Source organism: Culex quinquefasciatus, chromosome 1 (genome assembly GCF_015732765.1).
Source record: "Culex quinquefasciatus strain JHB chromosome 1, VPISU_Cqui_1.0_pri_paternal, whole genome shotgun sequence".
NCBI classification, from domain to species: domain Eukaryota; kingdom Metazoa; phylum Arthropoda; class Insecta; order Diptera; family Culicidae; genus Culex; species Culex quinquefasciatus.
The window spans coordinates 870,401-879,686 of NC_051861.1; positions in this window are offsets into that span (position 1 = coordinate 870,401).

Sequence of the window (9,286 nt, forward strand, 5' to 3'; positions counted from 1 at the left end):
TTTTTTGCTGATTTTTAAGGGAAAATTTTGAAGGAACAAAAACATTACAAATTTGACAAAAAAAAAAATACAAAAAAAATATTAATTCATTCGCCTGAATAGAGCGCATCCATCAACCACGTGGCTATAAGGGGGAATTGGAGCTATGGCGAAAAACCACGCTTCATACAAAAAGTTTAAATACCGTGACTTTGACAGGATTTCAATTTGTTTTTGGAATATTTTCCAACAGGTAAGGTTTTTCTCAAGATTATTATTTTTTAAACATGTACTGGGGTAGACCACACAAAGTCCAGTCATTATTTTGGAAAAAAAGTTTTTTCAATAGTGTTTAGAAAAAAAATACGTCAAAAATTCTTACTTTAAATTCCGGGGGGACTTTGTTAGTCATAGTTTTTCTTGTTAAAATCATATTTAAGTTGTTCAAACTTTATTTATAGTTTTGAAGAAAAAAAAATAATAACTAGATAACTAAGTTTATAAGTTTTTTATAACAAAATACACAGAAAAAACAATTCTCGAAACCGTGAAGTCAGTTCACGATTATGAGAACCACGAAGGAATATATTCACGTTTATGGTGCAAATGCACCATACTCATGAATAAATTCCTTCGTGGATCTCACATTCGTGAACTTAATTCACGATTACGGGAATTGATTTTTTTCTGTGTACATTAGGGTGTTTCATCCAAAACCAAAATGGGCTGATGGCCCATTTGAGGGGCCAAATGGGCTGATATTTGGCATGAGAGTCCCTATGGGTATCCTCTACTAGGGGAACCTCGGTTTGCCTGATTCTGAGAACTTTTTTGTTTGGCTGAAACACCCTAGTGTACATATACATTTTTAGTAAAATTGCTAAAAAGTCAGAATTTTGCCTGACATTTGTTAAAACTAGTTTTGTTTATAAAATTATCGATTTACATTGTATTTTATACTGAATTCGAAGCACGACTCAAAAGTTTTTACATTTGACATGAAATTTGTTCAACTGAAATTGCCTATAAATTTGCTGATTTTTTTTAAATTGTGTTTCCAAAACACGTATTATTTATTATTTACAAACTTATTAAACCTTCTCTTAGTGGAAAATTGTCCAAATAATCCGAAAATGCACTCCGTTTGTCGATCCAAAAACATGTTCGTTGAGAAAATCATGACATTTTGAGAAGTTTAAAATATTGACTTTCATCAACACTTTCTTAACTTTAGTTACCTAACTTTAACTGTACTCTTCATTTTGCGGAAAAAATCGCAAACCTATCAAAGTCACCCCGGCTATCAAAGTCACCCCGTTTTACGGTATATGGAGAAAAATGAGCCTTGAAGAGGGGGGGAAGGTTGAACATTAAAACTTAAATTTCACGCGGTCTATGCACGATCCATCCATGTTGGTCTGTGACGAAAATGGGCAAATTTCTTTGTAACCGTGGTCTCTGCATCTGTCTATCAGATTATTTTAGGAGTCAAATAAATAAAATGTTAGCTTTTTGAACAAAGCATTACATTGTTTATATCAATTTACAGTTAAATTTTATGTTGAAATTTGTATTAAGTGCATTTTGAAAATAGTTTAAAGACCTAGACAATTTTAAAGCTGTTTTTCGCTTTTTGTTGAAATTAATAAGTTTTTTTTCTAAAAACATTGATCAACAAAAGCATTGACCAGATTGTGAAATTTGAGAGTTTCGTTTTTGTCAATTTTATTTGTAGAATATTTCTTGAAAATTATTTATTTGGTCGACAACAATCTCATTTTTGAAACAGCCACCATTTCCATCAGGCAAATCTAAACTCCGCCATCCATGAACGAATAAAAACGCCGACAAATGCTGCCGTTGCTTGTGTGTCATGTCTTCAATCAGGTTAATGCGTGCTGAGTCAGAGCAAGTGGGGGGACCACACAGAGGCCAGGGCCAGGACAGGACGACATCTCCATCAAGGAACGCATGTTGGCAGCCTTATTTCACATTCCTGCCATTTCTTGGTCCCTCTGGAGAGGGGAGGGAAAATGTCTTGAATATGTCGTGAGGAAAACTTATTACATTTTCTAAGAAAATTGGAACGAGGTGGAGAAAGGGAAATTGTATCAACTCTCTTGAGTCACGAAAGAAAGGGGGTTTGAGGGGACACGTACTATCAACCCACACAAACTCACATTCGGGTGAAAGAAAGAGCTGTCAATCCGAAGCTGTCGGTCCATCAATCGACACTCGGCCAAATGAGCTTTGCTCATTTTAAGCGGGCTACCGGACCGAAGACAAACCGAGCTGATTTTTCCTCGACGATGTCTTCTAGGTCAGTCGATGCTGTTGTAACGGAGCAAGTGTGTGTGTGTGACTGTCTGTATGTACGACGACTCGTTGGCTGTTAAAAGGCACACACCGACCGACCCAAAAAGACCGAAGCTCAAAAACCCAAGCCAAGCCAAGCTCAACGACGAACCAGCCAAGCAGCAGGGGCATAAAAAGATAACAACATACTCCGATTGGGTATCCGAACGTAAATTATAACTTTTTATTAGATTTCTGACGAAAATATAAACGATTCGACGGCTGCCTGTCGTGTTTCTCGTTTTCCATGTTATTTTGCCCTCTCTCACTCACTCACTCTTTCGACAAAGCCCACCACCACCGGACGGACTCCGAACTCCGAAACCAAACTCACCCAAATGGGCTCCGTCCGTCGTATATCTCTCACTCTCCCGCGTATAAAAGTTAATGTTTTTCTTCTGTGGTGTAAGTGACGACTTACACAAAACCTGTGTATGTGTGCCTGTATGTGCCCCCGCTGACTAAAACGAGCTCTTTCTCTTCCCGAAACGCGCTCCTCAGGCCACACGGCTCTATGTTATTCTTTTATTACAATTTTTATTTTATATATGAAATTTAATGATGACGAAGCTGTCCCAAACCATAATCAAGTGGTAGGGGAGAAGAGGGGGAAGCCCAAGAGTGACAGTTTCAGCGCATTCCTCGTCTCATCTCGTCATTTTGCTCGCCGCACAACGCAACGCAACGCATCATCAAGGGTTTCGCGAAGGCTGGGCTATGTGCAAGAGTCAGAGGTTGTGTGTCTGTGTACCTTGTAAGAGATTTGATACTTTGCCAACCACCGGCAGCATTGGACCTGACGCATGACAACTGCTGCCGGCCAAGTGGAAAGATTTCGCAGATTTTTCCTGAAAGTAGAAATTGTTAGCCTTAAGGGCCTATTTTTCTTATGAAACTCTTTGGATATACAAATTTTAATATTTTTGTTCGCCCAAATTTTTTTCTGAATAATTTATAACTAATAAACAATAGTTTGCCTTTGAATGAGCGATTTTAAAAATACACTTTTTCAATATTCAAAAATGGAAACAGCATCTATTTCTATAAAGGATTCTAAAAACAGTTTAACTACAATCCTGATAGTCATTCCATATTTTCGGAACATTCACATGCCATGCCACAAGCTATATTTCTTTCAATCCTACTATTTTGAGCGACTTGTACAAGTAGTTTTTTTTTTATAAGGGACAATCCATAAACCACGTGGACACTTTAGGGGGGGGGGGGATGGGGGTATGCCAATTGTCCACGCTCCATACAAAAAAGTTTTTTTTGTATGGACAATTGTCCACGAGGGGGGAGAGGGGGTTTGGATTTCTAAAAAAGTGTCCACGTGGTTTGTGGATGGTCCCTAACAAAATACTGCATTTCAAGACTGTTTTTGTATTTTATCAAAAAAAATGAAAGTTTGTTTACATTTGTAGGAAAAAAATGATTCGAATTTATGGATTCCAAACATGAAATCTAAAAATCCGCCCGTCTATCTAAAAATCCGATTTTTTGCGTTACGTTATAAAAGAACGCTCTCAAAATGACATTAGTTTACAGTTCTCAGGAGTTTAGAATTTAATTAATATTTTATAAAAGTGCTCTTCTGGTTCTCAACAAAGTGTAGTAATTTAAAAGGATATTCTCCTACTCTCAATGAGTAGTAAATAAATGAAATAAAACGTTAAAATTTGCAATTTGATGTATGTATGTATGTATGTATGATCCCCATACCCGCAGGCAACTTGGTCCTGGAACACATGTGAGCGCTAGGTGAACAATTCGATCATCTTTTACTCCGTAATCTGTACACCCACGTGCATAAGTTTTTTTGTACGAATTTTAATGCTACAAATACCGGCGCATAGATCAAAATGGTTTCCCTTTTCCCTCCCCAAGCGCCGAAAATTTGTAGCGGGTGTAGGGACACTTCGTATAGACGCCCTTGCTCCCATCACGTCACTGAGGGTATGGAGCGACGAGAAATTAATAAGCATGCCCCCCTAGTCGAACCTTCATTAGAGAAGCAGGCAATCCACAACTCACAGCGAACGACCAAGGGAACACCCTACCGCGTATATAGTAAGATTGGCGTGGTTGGTCTTTAATGAGTTGTAAATATGTTAGAATATATGAAGAGTTGCCTGTATTAAAATGGAAAGCTCTCACCAAGTGAAATAGTCTTCATGTTTTGTTGAACATCGAATCTTGCTAAAACTTAGTGCACCGAAAAAACATCTGCAAACTTGTTTTCTTGAGTTGCTAAAATGGATAGAAAACAGCATCAAAAACAACAAAAAATAAAATAAAATGAAGCAGGAAGGCATAGTTTTGCACATAATAGAGAATGAACATTTTGAGGAAATCAACATTTGGTACAAAAAAAATATAAAAATATGACAGCATACTTAATTCCTAAGTAGAATAGACTGAAATACTCAAGTATCATCATCAATATTAATAAAATAATAAGATACAAAAAGGATATAATAATTTAAGCAAAATGAAGATTTTTTAGTCGTTCATTAGTACAAAGATGGATAGGAAAAGAAATTATTTACAAAAAGGAATCGCAGAAGTTTTCAAAGTTTTATAATCAGAAATTTGAACAGATTTTTTTATTAAAACCATTAAAATCATCAAACATAAAACACATTTACCTCAATTAATTCTTAAATATTTGATGAATTCATCAAGCAGCATACAGTTTCTGAATAAATTACTCGGTGCATTTTTAGTATTTATTTTAATATAAAAAAAAACCAAATCGAAGTAATCATGTTTTTTTCTACTGTCACTAATATTCTTAAATCTATATTGATTGCGAAATGTCATTTTTCAATTTAGAAAATCTATGAAATTAAAAAAAAGGCATATTTTTCTTTGAAAGGGTGTAGCAGCGCTGAATTAAGTGTGGGCTTAAAATGCTCTATCATTTTAGAGAGAACTTAAGCTATTTCTTGCACAAATTAGATTTAGGAACGTAAAAAATCACTGAAAAGTGAAATAATTATTTCAATGAATAACAAGGTAGCCATGTGTTTCGGGAAAAAGTACGTTGCCATGACATTGACAGCAGCAACTTCAAATATTTTTTTTCTGTTTTGTTATTAATACATGAACACTAAATAAGGACCCAAAATGGAAAGATCTCACCGGGATAGGACAACACGACCCAAATCAGCCGCTCTACCGCTCCAGAATTTCCACCAACAGCTTCTAAAATCTCTGCTTCTTAGTAGAGGTTATTTTCGTCTGTTTTCCTTGCGTTGAGGCAAAGCTTCATCAAATAACTCTAATTCACAAAATCACAATTTCCGCTTTTATGGAACCTAGATGTGTTCCAGCACAAAAACCCTGAGCCCCAGAAACACTACGAGCCGAAAACCGAAGATGTGCCCAAAGCTGCCATCGTAATTCCAACGCCAAAGACGACGCTCATCAGTCGGAAACTACACTTTTCTCCACCACCAATTTGATATTCCTTAGCTCTTCAATCCAGTATTCAAAACCCGACTCTCAGCTTCCCGGATTATTCACATTTTTAACTAAAATTTCACAAAAAATACTAAAAATATTAAAATGAGAAAGGAAAAATCATTGTTATCCGAGCATTCGTTGGTGAAGGTTGTCTGAATCAACATGACTCGTCGCGTCCCGGCGCAAAACGCCGGCAATATTGCCCTACCTGCGGCTCAAGCAGGCAAAAAAGTGGGAATTTCCAAAAGGAAGGTTGAGGCCTCAACTGATGGCCAAAAACCGGGGATTTCCAAAAGGAAGGTGCTTTTGGAAGTGACATCGAACAGCAAAAAGACGAAAAAGAGCGACGGTACTGTACCGATGGATGAGGAGGAGGAGAACTCTTCGTCGCACGAGGAGCAGCTATTGAAGAACAACAAGTTTGCTGGACTGCCTGACGAGGACCAGGTAGCGGAAGCAAAGGAGAATGAAGTGAAACAGCGAAAGGAGAAACTGCCTCCTTTTTATGTGCGGCAATCAGCAGCAACGATCGACTTTCGAGCGGGGCTGGTTGAACTCATCAAGTCTGGGAAAGTCCTAGGCAACATTCGTCTGTGTCAGGACGGATTTAAGGTGCTGGTGCAATCCAGGCAGCACTATCAACTGGTCAAGGATTACTTGACCGAAAACGAGGCGGAGTACTTTACCCATGATGTCGTCATGGATAAGCCGTACAAAATCGTCGTCAGAGGTCTGTACGACATGCCAGTGGAGGAATTAGCTGCCGAGCTAAAAGTTTTGAAACTGGATGTGTTGGCCGTGCACAAAATGAGCCGACGCAACAAAGACATCAAGTACCGTGACCAGCTCTACCTGCTGCATTTGGCTAAGGGATCGACGACGCTTCCTGAGCTGAAGGCAATTCGAGCGGTTTTCAACATTATCGTGTCGTGGGAGCGATACCGACCAGTGCATCGTGACGTCACACAATGCTTCAACTGCCTGGGTTTCGGGCACGGAGGTAAGAACTGCCACCTGAAGCGTCGTTGCGCCAAATGTGGTACCGATGCGCACATCACATCCCAGTGCATCCAAGATTCGCTGGTGAAGTGCCTCAACTGCAACGGTGAGCACTCGTCAACCGACCGAAAGTGCCCCAAGAGAGCTGAGTTCGTGAAAATTCGGCAGCAAGCATCGACGAAGAATCAGCCTCAGCGTCGTAGAACTCCTCCAGCCCTGGTGGAGCAAAATTTTCCACCTCTTCAACCGCGACGCCAGGTCCCGAACTTGGCACCGTTGCCGTTGGATCCCAGGAAGAGAGCTGAGATGAATCATCCACGGCCGGGTTCCAGCCAGGAGCCGAGACCGCCACCACCGGGCTTCAGCCAGGAGCCAAGACCAACCCAAGAACCAGCAGTTGAGGAAAATGGTAATGATCTTTACACCTCAACCGAACTCCTCAATATTTTCAAACAGATGTCCGCTGCACTGCGTGGATGCAAAACCAAGACCCAGCAGATTGAAGTGCTGACCTCGTTCGTCATCCAGTATGGATCGTAGGTCCCTCAAGCTGCTGAATTGGAACGCTTGCTCCATTAGGAGGAAGAATTTAGAGCTGGTGGATTTTCTTCGCGAGAAGGAGATCGACGTAGCTGCCATCACGGAAACTCATCTGAAGCCCGGTGAAAAAGTTTATCTGCAAAACTACAAGATCGCGACGCAGCTCGACAGGACCACCTCTGGAGGAGGAGGTGTGCTTGTCGCTGTTCATCGTGATCTCAAGCCACGCCGGCTGCCACACTTCAAGCTGGACATCATCGAGGCCGTTGGGGTGGAAATTCCCACTTCGGTTGGCCCAGTACTCTTCATTGCTGCATACTGCCCACGTCAGGTGAATTCCAGAGATGGTTCAGCAGCAAAACTGAAGAGCGATATCCAGAAGCTGACACGGCGGAGCGCAAAGTACATCATCGCTGGTGACCTCAACGCGAAGCATGAAGTTTGGGGCAACAGCAGGAGGAATCGGAACGGAGTGATTCTGCACAACGATCTGCAAAACGGATACTACAACGTTGTGAGTCCGGATCGTCCAACGAGGGTGGCTCGGTCTGGGAATCACTCAATCATCGACTTCTTCATTACCAATATGGCTGAGAACGTGGCTCATCCTGAGGTGTTTGAAGAGTTGAGTTCTGATCACTATCCGGTGGTTGTGGAGGTTGGAGCTTCCGTTACTCCGCAGCGGCAACCAACCCGGAAAGATTACCACAACGTTGACTGGCAGCAGTTTCAGCAAGTGGTCGACAGCAACATCGACTATGATCAACACCCGGAAACTTCTGCCGATATTGATCGTTCGCTGGAGGTGATCCAGCAGGCTATCAACCAAGCAGAGGCTGCCAACGTTCGGGAGGTTCCTGTTAATTTTAAGGTAACTGATATTGACGTAGATACTAAACACTTGATTAGACTTAGGAATGTTTATAGGAGACAATATCAACGGACTGGGGACTATGACAAAAGATTTCAGTTAACAATTTGAACAAAATCATACAAGACCGACTTGACAATATCAGAAATCAAGAATTTTCAAAACATGTAAGCCAGCTTGGGAATTATTCAAAACCATTTTGGAAACTTTCAAAAGTTCTTAAAAACAAACCAAAGCCTATTCCTCCTCTTATTGTTGAGGATTCTCCTTTGATTACATCCGAGGAAAAGGCAAATGCACTTGGGCTTCATTTTGTTAGTTCTCATAATCTTGGCGCTTCCATGACCAGCCGTAAAGAAACATCAGTTGCCAATAGTATTTCAACAATCAATGACTCTACCTTTGAATTTCCTGCAGATTCCCATGTTTCTGGTGAGGAAGTCAAAGTTGCAGTTAAACAAATGAAAAATATGAAAGCTCCAGGCTTTGATAACATTTTAATCTGGTGTTGAAAAAACAGAGTGATCAGTTCTTTCAACATCTAGCCAATATTTTCAATAAATGTTTGCAACTTGGTTACTTCCCCACCAATTGGAAGCTGGGCAAAGTCATACCAATTTTGAAGCCTCAAAAGATCCAACATCGCCAACAAGTTATCGTCCCATTAGTCTTTTGAGTAGTCTGTCCAAACTCTTTGAGAAGGTCATCTATTCAAGGCTTTTGGATTTTACCAACGATAATAATATAATTTTGAACGAGCAGTTTGGCTTCCGAAAGGGACATAATACTGCTCATCAGCTTACGAGAGTAACTAAAATCATCAAGCAGAACAAGCTTGAGTCTAAATCAACTGCTATGGCTTTGTTGGATGTTGAGAAGGCTTTTGACAATGTTTGGCATGATGGTTTGATACATAAACTGTATTTATACGGTTTTCCAATGTATCTTATCAAAATTATCCAGCACTATCTTTCGGAGAGATCGTTCAAGGTTTTTCTGAATGGGATTGCTTCTGGATTATTCAACATTGATGCTGGGGTTCCCCAAGGAAGTATTCTTGGCCCACTTCTGTAC